Source organism: Piliocolobus tephrosceles, chromosome 10 (assembly GCF_002776525.5).
Source record: "Piliocolobus tephrosceles isolate RC106 chromosome 10, ASM277652v3, whole genome shotgun sequence".
In the NCBI taxonomy this organism is placed as follows: domain Eukaryota; kingdom Metazoa; phylum Chordata; class Mammalia; order Primates; family Cercopithecidae; genus Piliocolobus; species Piliocolobus tephrosceles.
This window is the reverse complement of record NC_045443.1, coordinates 26636181-26662563: the sequence shown is the minus strand read 5'-3', so window position 1 is coordinate 26662563 and position 26383 is coordinate 26636181. Positions and strand designations below refer to the sequence as shown.

Here is a 26383-nt window from a genome sequence, read left to right as displayed (position 1 = left end):
AAGTTGAAGCACATCTACAGTTCAGTTCAAAGACTGTTCTTTCTCTTTTATTTCTCTACTCCTGAGGTAGCTACTCTTCAGACTTTGGTAGGAAACCTTCCACACATTTTCCTGCCACTCTTATTTTTGTTCCTTAAAAATAGGTTCACTTAACAAGTTTATTTAGGTGCTTGTTTATCAATAGGGCTTTGGAAGACGTTTCAATTTCTTTATAATTGATGTTGCTTTTACTCTTATGGATTTATGCAAAGGAGAATGTGAAAGGTCCTTCCTCATATTAGTTCACAAACCAACTCATCTGAATCCTGCTACACGGTTTATGTAAATCTAATTTATACCTTGGGACCCTTAGAAAATGCCTCCTACCTTTCAGGGAAATGGGAAAAACAAGAATAGAGGCCGGGCGCGGTGGCTCACACCTGTAATCCCAGCACTTTGGGAGACTGAGATGGGTGGATCACGAGGTCAGGAGATTAAGACCATCCTGGCTAACGTGGTGAAACCCCATCTCTACTAAAAATACAAAATAGTAATAATAATAATAATAATAAATTAGCTGGGCATGGGGGCGCATGTAGTCCCAGCTACTCAGGAGGCTGAGGCAGGAGAATGGTGTGAACCCAGGAGGCAGAGCTTGCAGTGAGCCGAGCGAGACTCCATCTCAAAAAAAATAAAATAAAATAAATAGAATAAGTTCTGAGAATGTTCCTCCCTCTGTATATTTTTTCACCTCAAATGCTTCAACTTTGTTACCATGTCAGTAAGGAATATTTGTACTAATATTCATTGAAGCACTGTGTTAGTCTGTTCTGCATTGCTGTAAATGAATACCCAAGACTGGGCAATTTACAAAGAAAAGAGGTTTATTTGCTTTCACAAGAACAGAAAACCAAATACTGCATGTTCTCACTCATACGTGGGAATTGAACAATGAGATCACTTGGACACAGGAAGGGGAACATCACACTCCGGGGCCTGTTGTGGGGTGGGGGGAGGGTGGAGGGATAGCATTAGGAGATATACCTAATGTAAATGACGAGTTAATGGGTGCAGCACACCAATATGGCACATGTATACATATGTAACAAACCTGCACGTGGTGGTGCGCATGTACCCTAGAATTTAAAGTATAATATTAATAATTTAAAAAAAGAAAAAAAAAGAAAAGAGGTTTATTTGGCTCACAGTTCTGCAGGCTGTATAAACATGAAACTGGCATCTGCTCAGCTTCTGGTGAGGCCTCAGGAAGCTTTGACTCATGGCAGAAGGTGAAGTGGGAGTAGGTGTGTCACATGCAAGTGAAGGAACAAGAGAGAGAGGGGAGGGAAGTGCCATACTCTTTAACAACAAGTCTAGAGTGAACTAATAGAGTGAGAAATCACTCATTACTGTAGGGAAGGTACCAAATGGTTCATAAAAGATCTGCCCCCATGACCCAAAAGCCTCCCACTAAGCCCCACCTCCAACACCAGGGATCAAATTTCAACATGAGGTTAGGAGGAGGCAAACCATATCCAAACCATAGCACCTCAGTTTCTTCATTTGTAAAATTCACATAATAGATAATATTGTATCTATTGATGACATTTTAATATGAAATTTGGAGGGGACAAATACCATACTATATCAAACACACATTGTAAATAAAGTAATACATTGCTTCTAGGGGTTAGAATTGCAGGAAACACATTTGTGTCTTTGTATCCATCCAATGATAGGATCAGGGGTCTGAAATATTAATCAAAACTTAAAACGTTCTTACCTCTGCCTTCAAATTATTTTATGTGTGTGTGTGTGTGTGTGTGTGACAAATTCTTGCTCTTTTGCCCAGGCAGGAGTGCAATGGCACAATCTTGGCTCACTGCAACCTCTGCCTCCCAGGTTCAAGAGATCCTCCTGCCTTAGCCTCCCAAGTAGCTGGGACTACAGACATGCACCACCACACCTTGCTAATTTTTGTATTTTTAGTGGAGACGGGGTTTCACCACATTGGCCAGACTGGTCTGAAACTCCTAACCTCAAGTGATCTGCCTCCTTCAACCTCCCAAAGTGCTGGGATTACAGGCGTGAGCCACAGCACCCAACCGTGCCTTCAGATTCTAAACCAAGCTATTTAAATAGCCACTGTTTGATTATTTGAATTAACATGGAGCATCTTCTTGGATATTGTTCAGGGAAATGTGACTAGATCAAGGTGTTTTGGGGATATATTTTCTTCTCAAGTACACCCTCATGTTTGATAAAATAAATGATATTTTGAGGTAGTGTTTACTGGGAACAGAAAGTAAGAAGGGAAAAGGAGGGACCATACAGGAAAGTAAAAATAATAAAAGAAAATTTAGAAAACTAGAGGAAAAGGTATGAAAGGATAAATCCTCCATCCCGTACTGATAATGGCCTTTGAGCACCACTAAGCCCCTTTGCTTCTCCCATTAAGGAAAGGATGATAACTGAGGAGGAACAAACAAAAATAGACATCATTAGAAAAAAGTACCCAAGACTTTTAGATGTTTCTCTAATATTTTGGGGTCATTTTCAGATTACCAGTGTTCATTTGCTGAGGTATATGAAGGGATATTTACTACTTAACTTGACAAATAGCAGGATCCAAACCAGAGGTGTGTATAAGAGCAGGTGCCATGTGTGTCTGGAGAGCTGTTGCCTCCACAAGTATCCTGATGGCACTGGGCTTCTAGTGAGACCTGGCCGGCCACCCTCCCCATGTCATGGCCATGGGTTTTTTGGGAACCATTTCCTCTTTTTACTGATTCACAGTTGTAAACTCTTCTATTTATTTTTGTCTTGAGTAACAACTGCACCCTGACATTGCGGCAGTGTCGATGAAGACTATTTAACTCATATTTTTGTTAACATAATAATTGTCTGTCTTAACCAAGAAATAAATTTCTTGAAAGCCATAATCAGGTATAGAGAAGGTCTTTGTTCTGCACAATACCAGGGCAGGTAATATCTGTAATGTGTATTAACAGCAATTCACTAAACATTGAATGTCTCTGTATGCTAGCAACTGTGCTAAAGATTTGCTGTATAAAGATGAATAGGAAATTGCCTCTTCTCCCAGGAAACTCAAAACATTTATTGAATGGATAAATAAAATAATAGGTGCATTAATAAATGAATGGTTTCTTTTTAGCCCTCTGGGAGTTGGACATAATTTACAGGAAGACATACCAAAATGATGTGAGACATTGCAACACAAATTTCTCATTAGTCAAATGCTATCTGTCCCTTCTTTTAAAACCAAAGGATAAAGATACAGCAGGAAGGGTTATGTCCCCTGACCCAAATTGGAGGGCTGATTTGAAATATGAGGCTGTAGGCGCTTTAATCTGTCTGTGGTCTCTCTCATCGTGTCTCTCCAACCCAGCCTCTCCCTCCCACAAGAGTAGGCCTTCTCCTGCTCTTCTAGCAGAGGGGTGGGGATGCACACTGGTGGGGTTTTCAGCTTAACTCACCCTTAAGAATGAATTCTTCCTTGCCATGATCTGTTAAGACCTTAAAAAGAAAGGTCAGTCTTTTAATGAGATAGGAAATAAATCTACCCATCTAGTCACCCACTACTTTAGCCAAATAAGGAGGGGAAAGAACTAGCAATTTCCCAAATGTTGTTTTCTGAGTCTGGAAATCAAAATCAGTCTTGTTTAGTTAAAACATATTTTTGAGCAGTAACTGTTGGAGGGGCGACGTTTGGACTCATGAAAGCCTTCATATAAATCTTCTAAGATTTATATGCACCTCTCCTGCTTTAGCACCACTGGCCAACTTCATCTCTACATTATTGTTATGTGTCATAATTATGAAATTATATGTTCTGTTCTATTACTTCTAATTTACACTAATTTTGTAATTGGATCTCATTAAACCAATTATGTAACTGCTTAATTTTTAACTAAACACTATCTTGAAGACTTCAGAACTTAATTTTAAGTGTTTACATTTCAAGCAAAGCCAGTGGGGGTCTTTGCAGCTCAGAATGCACAATTAAGAAGTACATTTGAGCATTCAAGGAGACACCACCCTCACTTCCCACATTTTAAGTCCAGACATGTGTCTGTAATTTAAAAGGGATCTTTTAAAATGCCCCCTCTGGATTTTTATTGTCACTGTGGGATCTGTCCCCTATGTTATTCTCATTTTCTATTTAGTATTCATGTGTAAGATCCATGAGTTACCTCATTTTTGCACAGATGTTAACATCTTTCTGTTCCTCTTTTTAGTTTGTGAAACAGAGACAGAAGTGGTAGATACTTAACAGTGTGGCTGAATGCTGTCTTCTCCATCTTAAGGATTCTGGTCCAGTGCTTAGGTTGTTAGACTTTGGTGCTGGAAGTGAGGATAAAAGGATTTGGACCAAATAGTGTTTAAATGATTTTCATGGGTGGAAGTGGCATGGAGAATAAGAACGAGGGAAGGCAGGTAAGACACTGAACCTGAGATGTTCTAGGTTACTTCCTGAATTGATCAGAAACTGTAGATCTGCTAATGTTCAGGTGATTGACCACAGAGTTACAGAACACGAGTAGCTTTTGTTAGCTTTTCTAATCAGTGTTTAAGGAGAAGTTCCATGCGAAGGAATAAACCTGAGCATATGAATCTGAAGTTTGATTTCTTAGGATTTCCATGTACAAGATTGGTGACTTTACTTATCTCCTCCACACTTCAGTGTACCCATTGATAAAATATGTATAATGCGCCAGTTAGAACTCAGAATAGAAGGCAATTGAACTGAGCTAGGACTCTGGAGGCCTCTGGCTGTACCAGGCATTAACCTTTCAGTTGTTGGATCATGCAGAGGAGGTGTGGTGGGGATCCCAGGGGCTGATTAGAACAAATAAATCTGCAGGGGGAGGGAATATTTGGAGGGCTTATGAAAGGGGCTCACTTGACAATCAGGAGATATTACAGTATTTTGGCAATTAGTACAGCCATATCTTTGCATACCAGCTAAATATTGGTACTGAGTATAACTGCACTTTTTTTGCAGAGTTGCTATGAGGATTCAATAAAATCATGCCACTAACAACACTACAACTAATATAACTGTCATGGATAAGTATTGCCTATGGATAATAGCCACTAATCATGCCACTAACAGCACTACTGCTAATATAACTGACATGGGTGAGTGTTGACTACTTATCCAGCTGACATTAGATAAGTGCCTGTGCTATGCTAAGTGCTTTACATGCATGATCTCCTTTAAAGCCTCATGACAACTCTAGAGGCAAATCCTATTGTTCTTATTATCCCCATTGTACACATGAGGAAACTGAGGCTCCGAGAGGAATGGTAGCTTGCCCAGAGTGGCACAGCTTGCACAAAGGGATGCCATGCCCATAATGTGCCAGTTGCATGCCAGTGATCGATAAATGTCTGTTAGTATCCGATCCCATACAATGTGTAAAGCTAGAAGCTGTGATTCCTTTGGAAACAAGCAAGGCCAGCTGTACCCAGCCTTCTCGGCAGCGCACATGGCACTTTACAGAAGAACTATAAAAATTCAGTCCACAGGGCAGGGAGTAGACCTGGCGAGGAGACAGGAAGTCAGATGACAATCCTACAATGGCAGGAAGGCCTGAGAGGAATTCAAATAAGAAAAAAAAAGAACTCGTTCAGAGCTGGTTGGCAATTGCATACTTCCTACGAAGATTAGAAGTGTTACAATTACAATTATTACAATTGCAGGCAAGAAAGAAAAAGAGGCTGCAGGATGTTTCAATTTAATTTGACGAGTATTTACTGAGGAGAACTATGCATGAGGCACTGATAAGAATAAGAATAAAATATCCCTGCCCTCCGAGGACCAGACTACAACTAGAAGGACAGCTTTATTCACCAGAAACGATTGTGGAAATCAGATTGAACTCTGGTACAGACATCCAGCAGCCAGAGAAACCTTAAGACAGATCACACCACTGCACCCCTGCTTAAAACCTGTCCACGACACTTAGATTAAAATCCAGAATCCTTCATAGACTGCTTATATAGTCTGGCCCCATTCTACATTACCAGTCTGATTTCATCCCACTTCCCTTAGCCGACTACAGTCCAGCCACACTGGCACTTCTTCTTTTCTCAAACATGCCATGCTTTTCTCTGGTGGGAGCCTTGGCCCACGTGTGCCTTCTGCTTGCGGTCATGGCCCTCTGGCTCTTTGCATGTTTGTGCCTTCCCTGACATCCCCATTCCCATTACTTCCTAGCCCACCACCCTTTATTTCCTTTAGCATTTATATTGATCTGACCTTAAATTGTTTTTATATTTATTGGTGTGTTTATTCTTCATCACCATATACACCCCAGGAAGACATGTACACGTCTGCTTTGTTCTCTTCTCTATTCCCAGCGCCTAAATTAATGCCCGGCACATAGTAGGCACTCAGCATAAATTGCTGAACAAAATAAATAAGATATAGAGCCACTGGAGCACAGAGGACAGGTTCTTTCTGGCCAAAGTCACTAAGGACAGTTTCATCAAGAAGATTTTGAGGAGAGTTGAGCTAAAAATGAGGAGGATTTTGATAGAAGGATGGAGGGGAATATGTTCCAGGCAGAGTGTGTATCTTAAAAGTGTGAGAACAAGAAAGGAAACTAATTAATATGTGTTAGCAGCTTAGCATGCTATCTTATTTATACCCATTTTATGTGAATTGAGGCTCAGAAAAATGTGAGTCATCCCAGGTGCTCTGTAAATAGTACTTGAACCAGGATGCAAATCCAAATTTTCCTGGGACCAGTGTCTATGATTTTACCTTTAGCTATACCTTCTTCTAGTAAATAATCAGGTAAAAATTTGACAAAGGCTAAATAAATGTAAATCAAGTATTGAAGAACAGGTAAGAAAAACCTCCAAACCAAAAGCCAAATGACATCCTTTAGAAGGAAGAAAGCTGCTTCCTTTCTCCAGTATTTTTAGGCATTAGAATTTTTAATCTCTAAGCTGCATTCGTGGAGGTGTGATCTAAAATGCCTTGAAAACGCAGGACAATGAATCATTTTTTATTTTTTAATGATGTGTTTATTCAACAAATGCAGATTGAGTGTCATTGTGTTCGAGGTGCTAGGCTTGGTTTAGAGACGCAGAGTTGAGGCAGATTCTCTAACTTCCCTTGGGAAGTTTTGGTAAAAGAAAGGAAGTAGATAAAGGAGTGATGGTAACACACGGCAGCAGTGGAATCTGCCATAGCCTAGGGCCTGGGAAGGGAGGCTTCATGGAGGTCATGCCTGGGTGCTTGAGGCTGATCAGGTAAATGAGGATGGAACAGGTAGAGAGAGCAGAGAGGTATGTCTGGAAAAACAGTGAGGACATTTGAGAGGGCAGTAATCAGGAGTAGTAACCAGGAGCCAGGTTGCAAAGGGCCTTGTGTGCTTAGAAATTTTTACTTTATCCTGGGCTGGGCGTGGTGACTCAAGCCTGTAATCCCAGCACTTTGGGAGGCCAGGACAGGTGGATCACCTGAGGTCAGGAGTTGGAGATCAACCTGATCAACATGGTGAAACCCTGTCTCTATTAAAAATACAAAAATTAGCCGGGCATGGTGACACACACCTGTATTCCCAGCTACCAAGGAGGCTGAGGCAGGAGAATCTCCTGAGACCAGGAGGTGGAGGTTTCAGTGAGCTACCGTACTTATGCCTGGGTGACCAAGTGAGACTCAGTCTCAAAAAAAAAAAAAGCAAGAAAGAAATGTTTACTTTATCCTCAAAGTTAAGGGAAGTCCTGCAGAGATACTAAACCAAAGAGACAGGAGCAGATTTACGTTTTAGAAGACATGTTCTATAGCAGCGTAAGAAATGGATTCAAGGGGGCCATCCTGGAAGAAAAAAAACAATGAAACAGGTAGAAAGATTTTATTACCCAGCAACAATAATGCGAGCTGGTGCTAAGGAAATGCCACTGGAAATTGAAAAGAAGTGATGGCCATGAAAAAATTAAGACAGAAGTTTTAATGAAGGTAAGGGGAAAGCTGTTTAGGTCCCTGGCCTCAGAGAGTCAGGGGAGGGAGAGCTGAGCACTGAGGAAAGGGAAAGGGTTCCACAGAAATAAGTTGAGGAGATGTGATCATCTCAGTTTGGGTTATAGTGCCTAAGTGCATATCTGGACTTGGACATTTTCAAGGCATTTTCATGTTCGAGGTGTTTTAGGTGATACCTCTACAACTCTAAGTTAGAAATTAAGAATTCTAATAAGAAGCTGAGTATGTGGGTCTGTAATTCAGATGAGAAATCTGAAATGGACAGTCCACTAAAAAAAGGTTAACTACCCCAAGGATAAGATTTTAGTGTCTTTTTTGAGACAGAGTCTCGCCCTGTTGTTCAGGCATGATCCTGGCTCACTGCAGCCTCGACCTCCCAAGGCTCAGGTGATCCTCCTGCCTCGGCGCCCCCAAGTAGCTGGTACTACAGGCACACACCACCATGCCTGGCTAATTTTTCTATTTTTAGTTGAGGCAGGGTGTTGCCATGTTGCCCAGGCTGGTCTTGAGCTCCCGAGCTCAAGTGATCTGCCGACCTTGGCCTCCTAAAGTGCTGCCAGATTTTATTTTATGCACTAGGGCATCCCAGGAGAATAGAAAAGTGCCTGGTATATATTAGATACTCAATAAAGATTTCTTAAATGATCACTAAGATTTGTAAGTTGCTGGAGTATACTTGATAGCTGAAATCACAGATTTGGATAAGGCTATGCAAAGGAAACTATATAGACTGAGAAATTCAGAAAAAGCACGCCCTCAGACTTGGAATAGCACAGACCTTTTCCTGTTATTTAATAATAATGATGATAATAATGTCAAAAGTCTACTACTCAGATTTTACTCAGCAAAAAGTAGAACCAGGAGAAAAACAATTTTCATAGTGGGGCTCTGAAAGAGGATGTTAACTTTCCATTAGCCAGTGAACCTAGAGGTGGTGTGGTCAGTTTGTGGATATCATGTGATCTGACATTGATTGCATCTTAGTATGAGATTATGCTACAAACCCAAATGTTTAGAGCAAAGCAACTTGGACATGTTCAGTATATAGAAGCTTTTTTGAAATGGTAACCCATCCTAAGTCATTTATTTTAGACTTATGAAGGGATGTTCGCTTCTCTGATTCTCATAACCTTAATAAAAAGATTTCCTCCTGCTGTGCTGAAGAAATGTCTTGTTTCCCAGTTCTAGTCATTACGGTAAGATCTTGTTCAATTCTCAGTTGGCTTTCTGGAATAATAATGTCCACATTGTTAGGACTGATACATTTTACTCAGAAACTCTGGCTTTCTTCCAGGGAGTAACAGATGCCATCAAAATGTAAGTTGTGGGAATGAGAACTATATACTGTAAAGCCACACGACTTCTGTGTAATGGTTTTTAATAGGCTAGCATAGTCCGTGTCATATCGTAAGTAATTAGTTAAGATGGCAATTAAGCTGAAATACTACTCTTGGGTTAGATATGGTTATCAGGCAACCGCATGTCCATAGGATTTTGGACTAATTTTATCTAAGGGAATTTCTGAAAAATAATTGCTGAATTTTACAAAAGTGATTCAGCACTTGGATTTCAGAGATTAGTCATTTAATATCAGGTTAGTGGAGTCTGCTACTTTCATGGGATTTAGAGATCAAGATGTTTTGGAAATAATAGCATCTGAGGTAAGTTACCGCAGCTCTCTGAGTCTGTTTCCTCCTCTGTAAATGGGGATAATACTCCCCTTTACTAGGATTCCTGTGTGGATTAAACACAATCACATCTATCCTAGCACCTAACATGGTGTCTGGCTCACAGTTACTGTTCAACAAACGTTTGATCTCCCACGTCTACTTAAAATATTTGGCTAAATAAATAATAAGCCTAACTTTAAATACTATTTTGTGGATTCAAAACATTCTTAAACCATTCAGTGTTCAAACTCTTCACTGATTCTACATAGTGTTCCCTTTATAGGTTAGGCAAAAGTCAACTTTCATTTGTTCAATAAATACATGGCACCTATAACGTCCCAGACACTGCGCCCACACCTGGAAAGGGACACAGAGGAGATAAAGACAGCTATGGCCTGTTGCACAGTTATCTGTTTCGAGCTGAAGGCAGCTCCTAGACAAGTCACCACATGTTTTACATAGCTAAATAGTGAGTATTACCATCAGGTGAAGGTCAGGCAGAGGGGCTACCTGTATTATTGTCTGACACAACTAAAAGTTGGGAGCTTCCATAAATATTTGCATTGCTGGAACTGTTGAATCCGTTTGAGTTTACTAGTGATTTTAGGACAGATCTTACCACAAAGAGGTATGGCATGATACCATCTGGAGTGTCCCAGAGAGGACGTGGGGACAGACGTACTGTGAAAGGGAGTAGTAGGAGCTAATTCTGAGTCAGAACCCAAATTACATAAGAAGAAATGTCATCTAGTTTACTTCTATCCTTACCCTGGGAGGCTAGCGGCAAACTCTACCTGATTCTAGGTTATATGATGAAAGCAACAAAGGATGTTTATTTCATTTTCCAAAGAACACATTTTAGGCTCCATCAAGTGAAGAACTCGAGGCATTTTTCACACATGCAATCAGCTTTGTCATTTTTTCCAACATCTGAAAAAGTTCCAGTATAAAGCACATATTTTTGGCTTTAGAAATCATATTCTGGTCTATGTCCATACCACCCTGAATGCACCCTGTCTCCTCTGATCTCAGAAGCTAAGCAGAGTTGGGCCTAGTTAGTACTTGGAGAAATAATATTCCAGCCCTCCAAGTTTCTTTCTGAATTGGTGTTCTACTGAGATTGTTAACTCTTAAGAAAGATTTCAAGTGTTTATGCCATTCTGTGAGGTTATTGATAAGCATTCCAAATACAAATAACAAAAAAAGCACCAGTTCACCAGAACCTGAAATTCAAAAATGGCCAAATCCAATGGTGGTTTATTTGCAGAGGTACCTGTAACTTTTCAAAGAGGTAATTACTCAGGGATTTCTTTTGACTATCTTGGCAACAGGTTGTGATATAAAGGCCTTGGGTCCCAGATGCACTAGGTAGGCCTGTGACTTTGAGAAGAGACTTGATTGCCATAGATGTGGATTCTTCATTCATAATGAGAATCCAAGTGACTTCCATTATCTCTTCTGTCCTGGTTCTGAAATCCTGATAACTCTAAATATGTAAAATATTTCTTTACATCAAGTTGTGGGTATATTAATGTTTATTTTATCTTACAAACCAGAAGCAACTGGGACAGGAGTTTTAGAGTGGTCCAGATTTGACTATTTCCATTGTGTTCCTTGGGGGAGATCATATGTGGATCAGCTTTCCCTGGCTGTTGTCTGGCCGTTAAGTCCTGATGTTACATAGTCCACGTGATTACACCCTTGTGCTGCGGCCTTTTCTGTAGGACAACACTGATTATGGACAGACAATGAATTTTCCTTGAATATCTGGAGCCAGACCCTCTGCGAGAAAATTAAGCTGTGATTCTGGCTGGGGTCGGAGGGCGGTGGGAGGGGTGAGGCGTTTCCACTGTCTCAGGCTGCACCTATGCTGAAGGGCCCGTGAGAATTTGTCTCCCAAGCTTAGGAGCCAGTACCATTTGGAAGCGTTAAACCCAGTTTGAAAATGTCGTTTAAGAAGACAAAGACCTACTGCCAACAGATATATAATAAGATAAACCATTTTATTGGGGTGATAAAAGTTATTCTTACTTGAGAGTATCACAATTGCCTCACTTTGTTTTCTGATGTATAACTCACTGTGTCGAAGAATAAAGAATGAAATAAGAGTCTGGATTGTAGAAAGAGCGTTAGTGGAAGGGGTGCTGTGTGTGTTAGACACAGTGCAGTATGGTGGTTTAGACACAGACTCGGGGATTTTGGAAGCTTTGAGCAGGCCTTTAACCTCCCTATGCCTCAGTTTCTTCATCTGTAAAATGCATAAACATCCGTATCTATAGGGTTTCCTAAGGATTAAACAATTTAATGTTTTTGCATTATCTAACAGACAGTACATTTTAAATTAAACTGTAAAATATGTATGAATGTTAGAATAGCATTTCAGAGCTCAAGAAATTATTATTTATTCAACAACTTTTGCTGGTGCCTGCCTACCATGATCTAGGGCAATGGATAAGATCCTGCAGGAGAGCACTAATAAAGGATGAATAAATTCCCAGGAATCTTGGGCCTAATGAGAAATAATAATATATGGTCATAAAGATGAGTTAATAACAGGTAGCAATATTTGATGAGCTAAGATGAGGAGCCATCCTCTAGCATGGGAAGAGGACCTTGTATGTAAGGGAAATAGGCAGATCTGAGTAAATGAAGCTCAGAGAGTAGGTGGACCCACCTGGATTAGGTTGGAGCTAAAGGATAACAGGAATTAATTCTCAGGGTAAGGAGTTCCTGTTTGATCCTTCAAACACAGGAGGGGCATTGACGACTTTTATGTAGGGGAATTATGTGACTTTTTAAAAAATCAGATTTTAAGGAAGTATCAAAGAGTCTATAGCAGGATTTCATGAAGGGGCAAGGGTCTGGCAGAAGGAAAATCAGTGACCATCACACTGATGGAAAATGTGATGGAAGGAACTGGAAATAGGAAGGGATGGGTGTGGTGGAAAGAAGATTTGACCAAGAGTGACAATCTATAACCAAGAGGGCTCGGTTCCCACACACCCAACCCCATCCCTGCCTCTCTTACTAGGCTCAGCCTTCTCCGTCTTCTTTATGAGGCTTTCAATTCTGCCAATCTTGGCTCCTGCTGTTCGCTTCACCTGGAATGCTTATCTTCAGAAATTAAAATCTTCCTTTTGTGGCCAATCCACCTAAAGACCTCAGGCCCTCTATAAGAGCACTTTGTCATATTCTATCCAAAGCATTTAACGCTATTTTAAATTATTTGCCTATGGAGTTGTTACCTGTTTTTCACTGTCTTTGTTTCCTTGTGAACTGGACTCTTGATGTCTTCGTAACTATTTCCCCAGTACCTAGAACTATTTCTGAAACCAAAAGGGTCTTAATAAATATTTATTGAGTAAATGAATGAAATAATTGATCTCTAAGGTCCTTTCTAGCACCAGTTTTCTGACTCCCTGATTTTAGGTGAAAGAGAAATTAAGAAAACTGTTTGCTGACAGCGTATTCAGGAGAAAGGAAAAAAGAAGACTAAGGTTTTGAGTTTGAGTGACTTGAAGAATACTTTTAATGACTGAAATATCAATTTTTATCCTCTTTCCTCAAACATTCAGGGAAACTGATTTTGGTTGCCAGCTCATTCCATGTATGGTGTCAATGGGCCATCCAGAGGGCAATGATATCCTGGTCCCTGGAGACAACAAAACTGGGATGATTCAGGAGAGAAAACAGAATGAAATTGAAGATGAGAGTTTTGGAAATCATATATACGACTTGTGTTTGGCTGGGCACAGTGGCTCACGCCTGCCAAGGCGGGCGGATCATGAGGTCAGGAGTTCGAGACCAGCCTGGCCAACATGGTGAAACCCTGTCTCTACTAAAAATACAAAAATTAGCCAGTGGTAGTGGCAGGCACCTGTAATCCCAGCTACTAGGGAGGCTGAGGTAGGAGAGTCACTTGAACCCGGGAGGCAGAGGTTGCAGTGAGCCAAGATCATGCCACTGCACTTCAGCCTGGGCAACAGAGCAAGACTGCATCAAAACAAACAAACAAAAACAAACAACAACAACAAATTCGTGTTTGCCAACTAGTAGTAACAGAGACTGATTTATTTGAAACTGTTAGTGGAGCTAGTTATATTTTAGTGAAAATTCCACATGGGGAAAAATAACCCAAAAGAAAATGTTAAGAGACTTTAGCAGGTAAGTCAATTTTATCATGTAATATTTACATGGATTTGCTCATTGCTTAGGAGAGTGTGGCAGTGGAACTAAAACACTCCCTTCCCATTAAGACCTGGCTGTGGATAAAAATTTCTCCCCAGGTCCATCCCACCTTATGCAGTGACGATGACCTGTAATGCTATCCTGACACCAACTGGTAACATACTGCAGTATAATTCCCAGGCTAACCACCCAGAGTCAGCACAGACCACGCAAGTTCCAGGGCATAGTTCCCAAAAAGATGCCCTTACTTCATACACCAACTGCTCTTTGAGTGACCCCAGGCCACTCATACTTTGGACCAAATAGGTACAGATCCAGGGGTTACCATCATCCCATCATCCCTTCAGTTTGATAATTCACTAGAATGACTCACAGAATTCACAGGAGCACTGTACTTGCCTTTACAGTTTTATTATAAAAGACACAGATCAGCAACTGCCAAATAAAGAGACACATGGGGCAAGATCTGAGTGGGTTTTGAACGCAGGGCTTCTGTGCCCTGTCTCTGTGGAATCTGGGCACATCACCCTCCTGGCACAGTGATGTGTTTACCAACCAGGAAGCTCCACTGAGCTTCGATGTCCAAAGTTTTCATAGGGGTTTCATTACATAGGCATGATTGACCTAGTCATCTGCCATATAATTGAGCTCAGTCTCAGCCCCCTTGTCCTTTCCAGAACCGGACTGACTCAAAGCTGTCTAATCATGCAGTTGGTCTTTCTGGTGACCAGACTCCCTCCTGCTGAGTCATCCCATCTCTTGGCCTAAACTCAGATGTGATCCAAGGGGCTCATGAATAACAGAAAGTTCTGTCACTTGGGAAACTCCAGGGGTTTTAGAATCTCCCTCCCAAGAATCGGGGACAAAGCTAGTATACTTCTTTATTATACATCAGGCGTACTGCATGTTTCTGCTCATTCATTTGTTGCTTTTTACTTTAAGCACTTAATTGGAAAGAAATTTTAAATCTTAACTGAAAGCCCTTCTCATTCCTCTATCCCTCTTATACACGATGTATACTCCGTCAAAATATCTCTTTCACATTATTTAATAAAACTGATTTAATCCACTACTTTCTAAAACTTTTACCATTCTAATTCAAATAGCCTTCAACTTTCACCTAGACCATTACAGGTGCCACTCAACTAGTCTTTTTTCTTCCATACTTGCCCCTCTACTGACTATGCCTCAAAGAATAAAGTGAAAAAAATTTTAAATGTAAATCAGAATATGTCACCCGCCCCCTGCTCCAAACCTTCCACTGGCTTTCTACTCTACATAGAATAAACCTGAACCTTCTTGTCCAGGCCTACAAAGTCTGGCACCTCCTGTGCTCTGCCCTTTCCTCCCATTCATAGGCTCCAGCTACATGGACTTGCTGTTTCCATAACATGCCAAGCTTGTTTCTACCTGAGGGCCTTTGCAAATGTTCTTCTTTCAGCCTGCAGCACTCTACTTGTTCCTTTACATCCTGCACATCTCTGCTTAAATGTCATCAACTCAGAGAGGCTTTCTCTGGTCACCTTTTCTAAAGAGGTCCCTTCTCCCCACTATGGCATTCTTTATCCTCTTACCCTGATTCATTTCCCCAAATACTTATCATAATCTGACATCGTGTTGCTCTTTATTGTATGTTTCCCTCATTTGAATGTAATCGGCATTAGGGCAACAACTTTGTTTTGTTCATTGTTGTATTATCAGGACTTAGAGCAGTGGCTGGCACATAGTGGGTGCTTAGTAAATATTTGCTGAATGAATAAATGATTGAATAAGCAAATGAATGAACCAGAAATAAGTAATGATATATCTTGAGTGACTTAGCCTAGATTCTTAATAATGCAGGTGATAGCTAGAGTAAAAATGTATGGCAGCTGAAAGCACAGGTATTAGACTGTCTCAGCTCACATGCCAACTTGGCTACTTCCTAGCTGTGTGACCTTAGGGAATTTGCTTGCCTCTCTGAGCCTTATTTTGTCTCTTAAAAAAAAGAAAATATAATAACATTATCTACCTTTACATTTAAAACTGTATTCAAAGACCTTTTATAAAAAGGAATTTACTCTCTCCCAATACCTATAATTCTTCAATCTACACACATTCAGTGGAACTTCTGATTAAAGGATCCAACAGATCTAAGATAGACCTTTTAGATATATAAGACTAGATTAGAAACTAAGAAATATAAAAGAATTTGGCCAAGTTACTGCTTCTTTCTTCCTTTTTTGAAAAACAAGGATGTTGAATTAAATCTATCTAAAGACTCTTTGAGCGCTGATATTTTGTGGTGTTATAATTAAAACCACAAGTCTGGACAAACTTGGAAGCCAGAGAATGATAGGGAAATCATACACCAAACTTGAAGAAAAGCAGTGGGCTCTCTTCCTTATTATAAGGTTCTGCTCATTTACATAGTCACCAAAGAGTCCTGCAATGTCAAATAAACTACTTTACAGAATAATCAGAAGAGCATGGTTCAGTTGGCTATGATTAGGTTGCCAGCTCTGGTCTGCAGGGGAAAAGCACAAAGAAAATGTAGTCAAAGCTCGAGTTGGATTTAGTCAACAACCCATGTCAGCCATCTCTTTCTCTAATAAAGTACTGTCTAAGAAGGACTAGAAATTCGTTGATATCATTAGTGAAATATAGTGCATTGTTTAAGGAGAACTAGAAACAAACAGTGGTAGAAACACGGGCTAACACACATGAATACAATTTCTCTATCTGGCAACCCATGCAAATTATTTGATCTTTTCAAATCATAATAACACAGAAAGTCTTCCCAGAAGAAATAATTTGTTCCTACTGCTCATTCTTATTTGTTCCAAGTTTGTGTATTAGTTTGACTCTATTGCCAGATTACTTCTCTTCATGTCACTTCATTGTTCATTTACTTTCTCTATCTGCATTAAAGGTTTTTGTCAGATTTTTATATTTGATTGCAAACCTTCTTTGTGAAATCTTAACATTTACTATCTTCATCTTTGCATCTCTGGCTTTTTTTCCTCAGTAGTTTGGTGGATGTGAAAATGATAGAAGCTAAGATTATATCATCTTTAATAAAGAAAAAAATATAGAGTATGTAGGATGCAGGTGAGCCATGGAGAAAGAAAGCATTCAGGTTGGCAAATTGTATCAGTGGGACAAGGTGCAAAATGCTTGTTTCATGCAGTATTTATTGAACAAGTTTGTTGAAATATAGTTAAAATGTATATGGAAAAGTAAGGAACCATTTTGTTCAATTTAAATGACATTGATGTATTTTTTTGCATCATGAAGTCTTTCAGTATTTCGAACAACAATCTTTGGCACAGTACAATTTTCTCAGAGGCCCTTCAGAGATAAAAGTACATATCTAAGGTTATAAATTGGGTATATCCAATCTATATATAATAGAAGCCACTACAGTCACTCTGTAGAATTCAATAGATCAAGAATTATATTCAGGGATTATGCAGATCAAGTATTGTTCTTGAAAATTTGGGAGAAGTTGAGGTTTTGAATAATCCTCAAAGCCCTCAGTTAACTGTCATTGTTTTTAATCGATCCCAGTTCTAATGGCACCTGGATGATTTTTTGTAGGACCAAGTAATCAACTCATGCTCTGCTCTCTTCACTGTGGAAAGGAAGTCTTAATGTTGTTTTTAGAGAACCAGAAGAATGTATTCTTCCAAAATTAGCAGAAAGGGAAAAATGACTTTCCTTTTCTTATGGTTTGGGAACTACCAAATAGGCATCCTTTGTAGAAGTGACTGCTCTACAGGTTGCTTTTATTGCTATTTCTCAAAAGGGAACATTTGCTTAAAGTACACCCTCCCCGATCAAGGGGGTCCTTCCCTCCTGTGGCAGAGGTAAATAGGGGTTTACAACAAGATGAGGAGTATTCTCTTTAAAAGTTGCATTCCCTTTAGTCTTCCCATCCTGAAAGAAATCATAAAACAACAGTAGCGAAGAACTTGGTAGATTGTATTTGAGTTATTTCAACAAAAAGAAAATGTATTTTATTTTGAAGGTAGAGGAGAAATAGGACCACATTTGGGTGATTCTTGGTAAAGACATCCCTGAAAAATATAAACACAATCTAAAGCTACTTTCTGGAAAACAGATAACTATACACATCAAAATATCAAACTAAAATTAGCAGAAAGAATTGTTGACAAAGGTTTTGTTAAAGAACAGTTGCACAGGGCACGAAATTGTAGTGAAAGTCCACATAGCCTTTCATTACTTATTTGTCATTTAGTTGGATTTTATTTGTCCCTCCTGTTGCTATAATTAGCCATTAAGCTAGCAGAAACAACATTTTCCACATCACATGGGCAATGTCTTTAAAGTTTGCAAAGAGAACAAGGAAAGCAGGCTACACTGTTTCATGAAAAGACCAACTGATGTAGGAAAATAAGAATATTTGTTGTATAATCACTGAAAATCTGTCAGCAAGCAGAAGATGTTTAACTGGTAATTACTTTAAAATAGATTGCTCTTCTGGTGCCTTTTTAAAGATATTCTATGTGTTATTTTTATTTTCTAGTTTAAAATAATTTATAGTTTTCATGGTAAATTTGACAATGTGCAAGAATAATACTGTAATACTTAAATAAATAATATTCAAAAAGAAATGGTTTCTAAGCAGGCACCAGCTGTGGGATCAGTGTTTGTGTAAGACTTTTCCTTTGCACGCTCATTGGCTTTTGTGTTGGAACACTTTGGCTGCCCTCTTCATTGACATTGTCTTAGTCAGATAGAATTGTTTTAAACAAGCATTCTATTTAAACTCCTTAAGTGATAGATTTGCCTTTTAATTAAAACATTATTCCTTTAGCTAGTATGCAAGTATTATCCACAGTTTATTTTCCAAAGAAAACACATTCTCTTTCCTACTTCCTAACTTCTAGAATAAATGCACAGATGAACAAATTTATTTCAGAATTTAAAATGGTAAACTTACATATATAATGGTAAACAAGCATGAACAATTTAACATTTCTAGGGTGTCATGTGTACTTAATGAAAATTCTGATCTATTACTTCTGAACTCCTATGTTGTGAGTCTGGGGATACAGTACGCCAAGGAGAAAAAAATACAGTTTCAGGGGAAAAAAAATGATTCATGTAATTAAAGTTGCAGGAGCCATTTCTTGAATCCTAGAATGGGAAATATACAATGCCCTACTCTTACATTAAAAATATTGTTAGGTACCCAGGTTTCAGGAATCACTAAGCTTCAAATTACATTTCCATTCTTTGTAGTAACACTGTTCGTTTTCCTTTCCTCAAGTCCTCTGTGTTCAGGCATGAAAACTGTCTGACTTGCCTGGAGTTTCCAGTTTAACCTTGCTAGTAGACCCTAAAATAAAACTGACTCCCTTCTGTGTTCTACCTGGGCCAGTGTGATACCAATGAGTCTCACCTCACAATTCATGTTCATTACCATCATTCCCCAATTATGCCAGATAACTGTAGTCAGAATACTGCTTTGTTTGAAATAGAATTCAGCAATATTGGGTTACCACATGGGGAGGCCGACCTGAAGATCACCAGATGATCTCTCAGGACAGTGCTCCAGACAGTCTCTCTCTTAGGGGACAAAGGTCCAGGCCCAGCGCTAAACTTGACAGACTCATCCTAGATGTTGTCAGGGTACACAGAACAAATTGGGGGTAGGAACACACTAACCAGGGTCAAAAGACAGAAATGTGAATAAATCAGAATACCTATGCATTGATTTAACAAGATAAATTGATTTCCAAGCAGGACAGACAAACATGATGGCTGGTCAGTGTATTTTTCCCTGAGAAGCCAGACTATAATGAGCAGAGGTTGGGAGCAAAGGGAGTTAGTTGGTTGCATGATTTGAATGTTTAGTTGACCAGACTGAGATAAACAGATGTAACTTCCTTGCTGCATCCAGCTGAAGACTAGAGTTTAGACAAGGGCTCGCTTGAATCCTCCGTGTGAGTCTGGCTATCCCACCTCCCAGCTCTGTGACCTTGGGAAACACTGATTACTATCTACCTTAGGGTTATTGTGAATGTTCATTCATTTATTCATTTATACTATGTATAAAGCACTTATTGTGTGCCAGGAATTCTTTTAGGCCCATATCCCAGAGTAGCAGTGAACAAAACAGATAAAAATCCCTACCTTCATGATGTTTACATTCTAACACACAAGCCATCAATATGATTAATAAATAATATAGTCTGCCTGATGGTGATGGGTGCTACAGAGAAAAGTAAAGCAGAGGAGGGAAAATCCCCAGGACAGGTGGATTCACTGTTAAATAAAGTAAAATCTTAAATGTAAAGATGACGGTATCTGACTCACCATTTTTTTTATTCTGATGTATTGTTATTATTACGACTTTCATTTTATCTTCTATGAGGAACAGGCAGGGCCTAGCCAAATATTCACAGGAGAGTGCCAGACACATAAGCTAGTTTGGTCTCATCCCAACCTATTTGTTCCAAGCTCAGTGCAGTCTCCCTAATTGCCAGTGTTGCCTTTAGATTTGTAAATTCTGTTGATTAACAGTTGGGTCTTTCTTTGTTTTGGAAGATATTTTTTCCATAAAGGTGTCATTATACACATTTCATTTCCTTTATCATGAGTCGAGATTTTAGGTCTAACTTCAAGCATTTTAGAGGTATCTCCATACTTAGTGCAATTTGTAGGACTTTTTTTTTTTTTAAGTTCTGGGATCCATGTGCTGAATGTGCAGGTTTGTTACATAGGTATACATGTGCCATGGTGGTTTGCCACACCTATCAATCTGTCATCTAGGTTTTAAGCCCCACCTTTTCTAAGATCGGTTCACAAAAATGGTATCAGTGCATCGTGATCTCGAGAGAAAGTCTTAGAGCCTGGAAATCAAAAATCTGTATTCTAGTTTTGCTTTCTCATTAACTAGGTCAGCAGTCCCCAATCTTTTTGGCACCAGTGACCAGTTTCATGGAAGACAATTTTTCCAGGCACTGGAGTCGGGGGTGAAGGGGTGGAGGTGGGAATGGTTTGGGGATGATTCAAGTGCATTACGTTTATTGTGAACACTTTATTTGTTATTATTACACTGTAGCATATAATGAAATAAGTATACAACTCACTATAATGTACAATCATTGGGAACCCTGAGCCTATTTTCCTGCAAGTAGACAGTCCCATCTGGGGGTGATGGGAGACAGTGACAGATCAGCAGTCATTAAGATTCTTAAAAGGAGCATATAACCTAGATCCCTCAAATGCACAGTTCGTAATAGGAGGTTCACACTTCTATGAGTGTGTGACAGGAGGTGGAGCTCAGGCGGTAATGCAAGCGATGGGGAGCAGCTGTAAATGCAGATGAAGCTTCACTCACTCACCCGCCACTCATTTGCTGCTATGCAGCCCAGTTCCTAACAGGCCATGGACTTGTACTGGTCCATGGCCCAGGGTTTGGGGACCCTGATCTACGTGACTCGTGATGCCGCCATAACTATGTAGCTTAGTTTTCCTTCCTGTGTCTTGGGGAGCGTTGGGGCTACCTTTCATAGGGCTCATGAGAGAATAAAATAAGACTTGCCCAAGATCACCCATCAGTAGGTTCCCCATCTTTTATCCCCCAGTTATGCATTCTTTCAGCTACACTAGGAAGAGGCAATGAGGGAGTGCGAAGATGCTGGGATAGAAGAGAAAATACCTGTGAATAGTTTAGGTAACTTGATAATGGTTGGGCTCCAATGTTATTATCACAAGAGACCAAGAACTTTAGATTTGATAGGTTAGAAAATGGTGGTGTTTGAGCAGAAGAGCAGTTTATGAGGATGATGTTAAAGGAGTCCTGGCAGCACTGTATTAGAGAAAAGGGATCTGATTTGAGAGTCATAAGAAAAATATGATTGTAAGTAATCAGTGACTAACTGAAAGTAGCTGTGGGGAAGAGATAGACAGTAAAAAGTCTATCCATATTCTTGCATGTATGCATCTACCTCCAAATATTCGAGTACTTGCTGGGCTTGTGGGCTAGGCACTAAGAGAAAAATCTGAGTGGCCCTCAGATGCATGTGACCCAGGGAATGGTGGAAAGATGTTTTCTAAAATATTCTGTTGGTGCTTAGGTCTCAGAAGGCCTATGGAAGTTTTGATTTTGGTATGAAACGTCCTTGCGAGTTCTGGGTTTGACCTTAAGCTCAGGCTGGAAATAAATTGCTAGTGCCCAGCTCTGAGGAAGTGCAGGTTGAACTAGGGCAGGTGACACACTGCCTTGTGGAATGTCAATCTGCAAGTGATTCCATCCTGCTTAATGGAGCTTTAGCACTTTGACCCCAGCTTGAAGCCTGGGAATACAGCACCCTCTAACCCCTGAACCACAAGCCACTTGCAAGTTGGGCATATCAGAAATACCTTGCTTTGATCCAGTCATCATAAGTGTATTTATTGCAATGGAATTCTACACAATAAGGTGATGTTATTGTGAATTAGAGAATAGCAGAAGACTTATGTATTCAAAGTGGGATTTGGTGGGTAGAAAATTTACACCATACATTGCATCAGCTACTATCATTCTATAAAATTCGACTGTGCAATAAAATGATAGTCAGTATAAATAGGATTTTTCTAAATTGCTGCCTAAACTGATAGTGCACATGGAAATAATTTCAGCCTCACGTTATACATTAGGCATGTTATTGAAATGTTGCTTATAAATGTATTTTGTGTTGAAAGGTAAATCATGTTTTCAATGTACCTGGGAAAATTGTTAGTTAAAGAAATCTGGTGATCATTCCTTTAGGAAAGAATCCTTTGGAAATTAATAGTAGATAATCTGTTTTTGATGGATTTTGTAAACTTCATTTTTATATATCACATTACCCTAAAACCACCTGTATCTTAGGTTAAAATAATTCAGTTACCTTTATTCTTGAAGTAGTTGGTAATTGTGCACAGTCTAAACCAATACAAGCTGGATTGTATAATTGTTTTGCCAAATCTTCCCCCATGTTTTTAAACAAATTAAAAAAGAATTATGATGCAATGTGGTGGGGTGGGGGGTGAACAAAGATTACTCTGAGCAACAGGAATGAGAGGATGTTGTGATAAATCTTATATGATATGTAAACCATGACCAGGGATTAAATCATAACTAGACCACTTAAATAATGCTATGTAGATCTTGCTATGATTTCAATAGATAACATAATTCAAAACCGAATTTCCAGCACAATTAAGTATGAAGCTATTGGTAACTTTTTTTTTTTTTTTTTAGACAGAGTTTTGCTCTTGTTGCCCAGGCTGGAGTGCAATGGTGCTATCTCGGCTCACTGCAACCTCCACCTCCTGGATTCAAGTGATTCTCCTGCCTCAGCCTTCCAGGTAGCTGGGATTACAGGCTCCCGCTACCATGCCCAGCTAAATTTTTTCTATTTTTAGTAGAGATGGGGTTTCACTATGTTGACCAGGCTGGTCTCAAACTCCTGACCTCAGGTGATCTACCGCCCTCGGCGTCCCAAAGTCCTGGGATTACAGGTGTGAACCACGCACCCAGCTGCTAACATTGTTTTAAGTTCTCAATAAGTACCCCAATTGCAAAAAAAAAAAAAAAAAAAAAAAAAAAAAAAAAAAATTAGTAAACTTAGAGGTGATGATTACAATGTATTTTTAAAATACAGTGATCTCGCAAAGATGTCATCAAGCTACATTAACATCTTAGTAGTAGAGAGGAAAAAAGAAATTTTTTGGTGAAATTTACAGGAAGTAACAGAACATCTGTTGAAGAGCTAGGGATAAATTTGAGTTCAACAAGACCTTGGAAATCTTGGCTACTAACATTGGCAAGACCATCCATTTTCCATTTCTGGTGATAAATTTTAAATCCAAATAAATTCTGTTTGTTAGGGCACTAAAAAGCCTTGTCAGCTCTGAAGTTAAGTAGGCATGTATTATTCACTGGCAGCATGTGGAAGCCGCAAACTGGGCCAAGCTGTAGACATCGCCTATAATCTAATTTTCAAGCACAAAGTATGGCAAAGCCAAGAGCAGCTCTCAGGGTGAGGCTTCCTGGGCTCAATTCATGACCATGGGCTTTGGGACCAGGGAAAGCTAAAGATCATCATCACTTCTGCAAAATAGCAGACCTCGAAGACGGGAAACAACAAGGCCAGGGTGGGAGCGAGAAGAGATGAACTTCCCTCTCGAAGTGGTTCTCTGAGCTCCCCCGGTAAGAGAAATAATGAAGGAGGAAGCGAGAGAGGATTCGTGGTGTGTTTAGTAAAACATGGAAGGGCTACAGATATGCTGGAACAAAGCCTCAGAGCTTTCTTTCCAAGTCGCAGTCCAGATACACAAATGGGTCAGCGCTGACTGTGTGGGCACCACTCCTTAGGAAGCCTGACCACAGACTGCCCTTGCAAAGAAACGGAGACAAAAATAGAGTCCTTCCATCCTGCAGTGGCCTCCTTCTTCTCTTTGTGTGTCAGTGATTTTCAATCAGTAGATTGCAAAAGCCATGGCAACTTGAGGAATTTACATTTTAAAAAGTGGGCACGTAGAGGCGAAAGTGGTATTTGGGGATATGGAACAGATGAATGGGTTCCTCGTTCCCACAAGGTTACCAAGCAGTAGGGTGGGGCAAACTGGATGGAAACCCCCAAATTGCAATTGACATGGGAAGGTTTGAAAACTCACATCCGGGTGACGCCATGTGCTTGTCCCTGAAAATGTGTTAACTCCGGGGATGTCATCATCCCATGAGGCCAATCACAGATAATTCCTCCCACTCTCCTTGTGCTTTGCCCCAAACCATATGTTCCCTTATGACATACCTACTCTTCCCCACCCTGACCCCCTGCCATCGCCTCCCACTGAATGCATGTTCTAAATATTAGCTTGTTTTTTCCCCACAAGAGAAAAGTTTTGCACTAGTTTCTCTACATCATTTTGTGAAATCCTTACAGAAATCCTAAAGGACAGACATTCTTATCCCTATTTTCGGAAGAAGAAACTTTAATACTAATCTGATCACGTGTATAATGAGAGGTGAGGCTGGGATTCACACTGAGATTGCCCTGCCTCCAAAACCCCTGACTTTTAAATCATAGCCTGCTTTCTTGGTTCCCTGTATATCTGAGCATCCTCTCATTTGGATGATGCCAAAAGTTGTTTCTTCCTCGCTAGCATTAATATGGTGCACAGACCTTTCCAGCACAGGACAGGTCACTTTACCTTGTACCTGAATATTTCTCACCTCCAGACCTTGGAAAAAATGAAGTAGTGGTGGGGGGCACTTTCTTCCATTTTGACTTTTATATTTCTTCACTTATTCAGCTAGCATTTAATGAAAACCTGCTATGTACCTGACACTGTTCTAGGCTCTAGAAACAAGTGAAGTGAAGCCCTACCATCCTAGAACTTGCATTCTATTATTGGAGACAAACAACTATATGATGTAGTCAATGTCAGCTAATGATGGAAAGCAAAGCAAGTTGAAGGAGCAGAGAGGAATGAAGGTGTGCTGGGTAGGGTTGTCAGTGGCAGCCTCTCTGAGGAGGAACATTGGAGCAGAGCCCTCTATGGAGTAAGTGAGCAAACCATGGAGAGGTCTAGGAATCAGCAGGAGCCAACCCCTGGTGGGAACAGATTGGACATGGCAGAAAACCAGCAGGACAGCTCATGTGGCTGGAGTTAGTGAGGGTGGCAGGTGGCGGCCACAGATGGGGGAGGGGAGGGGAACAGAGACTGGGTCATGTAAGGCCCCCTGGGCTAGGAAAGGAGTTAAGAATTTATGCCAGGAAAATACTAAAAACATATCAGTGCCCTTTTTTTTTTTTTTTTTTTTTTTTTTTTTTTTTTTTTTTTTTGATTCTGAGATGTGCCTGATGTCATCAATTATTTGTAATACACAGAATTCATTCCTGACAAGGAAATGGGTAGAACATACAAGAATAAATAGTTTAATCCACAAAACACACCCAGAATGATGGATTTCAAATTGTTGCCAACTCTTCAGGCAGAATGGGTAAGAAATAAAGAGAGAATGTATGTAAGATCACAGTCATGCTCAAGACTCAAGGGAAAACAAGGAAAACAACTTTATTCTTTATCCATAGACCCTGGATAAATCTTTTCTGCCTTGCATGATCATATCCTAAATATGTATATAGCTGCAGGTTTCTGGGTATATTCTAGCTTCTGTAGCTCTCTTTGTAATAGTTCAACCGAATGTCCACTATTTATAGGTCTCCAAGCAGCAACAGTTAGCAAAAGTAAACCCAGCAACCTGAGCTAGCCGCCCTGCAGCTTCCTTACCTTTGCCACCAAGGTCACCCTTCCCCTCTGGCCATGGGCAGCAGCCGATGGCCACATGGGCCACAACCAGAGGTGTTTAGGGTGGGTGCCTTGTCTGACACCAGCTATTCAGTTTTAATTGCAACTGGGTGCACTGCAACTCAATTTTGGCACTGCCCACTCAGAGTTAGTGCAGACCCCACAAGTTAGAAAGCATGATCTCCAACAACACTGCCCTATGTTAGATGCCAGCCACACTTTGGGAGTCCCCAGG

General features: G+C 40.0%; 1 protein-coding gene across 2 annotated transcripts in view; it reads left to right on the top strand.

The window, feature by feature from the left end:
• Positions 1-26383, top strand: part of ITPR2 (inositol 1,4,5-trisphosphate receptor type 2) — a 492964-nt gene that overhangs the window by 450200 nt on the left and 16381 nt on the right. The window lies entirely within an intron of this gene.